General features: G+C 39.3%; 1 non-coding gene across 1 annotated transcript; it reads right to left on the reverse strand.

Moving 5' to 3' along the window:
- Positions 1–616: 616 nt before the first annotated feature.
- Positions 617–723, reverse strand: LOC121211510 (small nucleolar RNA R71). Its single transcript, XR_005906734.1, has one exon. It is a non-coding gene; the product is annotated as a small nucleolar RNA R71 (small nucleolar RNA).
- Positions 724–1,026: the final 303 nt, after the last annotated feature.

Raw genomic sequence — 1,026 nt, forward strand, 5'->3', positions numbered from 1 at the left:
TCATTTATTTTCTTCTGATAGGTTTTTCTAGTTTATGACCAGAAGAAACCTGTCAGGACCACTACTTTTTGATGGTGAGATCGACTGCACAGTTCGCAAAAATCGATGAGAAAGAAGGTGAAGCCTAAGATACATAGAGGACGATCAAGAGGACGATACTTCAACCACAACCAAGGAGATGGCTGAAAACCAAGAAAATCTACTACCTCCTGCGATTGCTGCTAATCCAGTAAATCAGAATCCTACTCCACGCACTATGTATGATTATGCTAAACCTAATTTAATAGGAATTGAATCGAGCATAGTTAGGCCTGCTGTTGCTGCATATAATTTTAAACTGAAACCTAACACCATTCAAATGATCCAACAGTTTGTTTAGTTTGATGGTTTGCAAGACGAGGATTCCAACGCTCACTTGGCAAATTTCTTAGAGTTTTGTGACACTTTTAAAATTAATGGCGTTTCTGATGACGCCATTCGCCTTCGGTTGTTTCCCTTTTCGTTGAGGAATAAGGCTAAACAGTGGTTGAACTCGTTGCCACAAGGATTAATCACTACTTGGGAACAGATGACCGAAAAATTTTTATTAAAATATTTTCCGCCGGATAAAATAGCCAAATTACGTAATGATATCTTCTCTTTTGTACAGAGGGATTTAAAAACACTCTAAGATGCATGGGAGAGATACAAGGACCTTTTGCGAAGATGCCCTCACCATGGGTTACCACTCTGGCTACAGGTCCAAACATTTCACAATGGCTTGAACCCTTCGACTCGGCAGATGGTTGATGCAGCTGCTGGCAGAACCATTAATAATAAGACACCTGAAGATGCCTATGAATTTATAGAGGAGATGTCACTGAATAACTATCATTGGTAAGTCATGAGGACAAAGACAATGAAAACAGCCGGTGTTTATAATGGCGATTTGGTCACCATGCTCTTTAATTAGATAGAACTCTTGAATAAGAAAATTGATGGTTTTCTTAGTTCTTCACAGGTTCACCCAGTAATGTAGTGCAAAGC

Source organism: Gossypium hirsutum, chromosome A12 (genome assembly GCF_007990345.1).
Source record: "Gossypium hirsutum isolate 1008001.06 chromosome A12, Gossypium_hirsutum_v2.1, whole genome shotgun sequence".
Taxonomy (NCBI): Eukaryota; Viridiplantae; Streptophyta; class Magnoliopsida; order Malvales; family Malvaceae; genus Gossypium; species Gossypium hirsutum.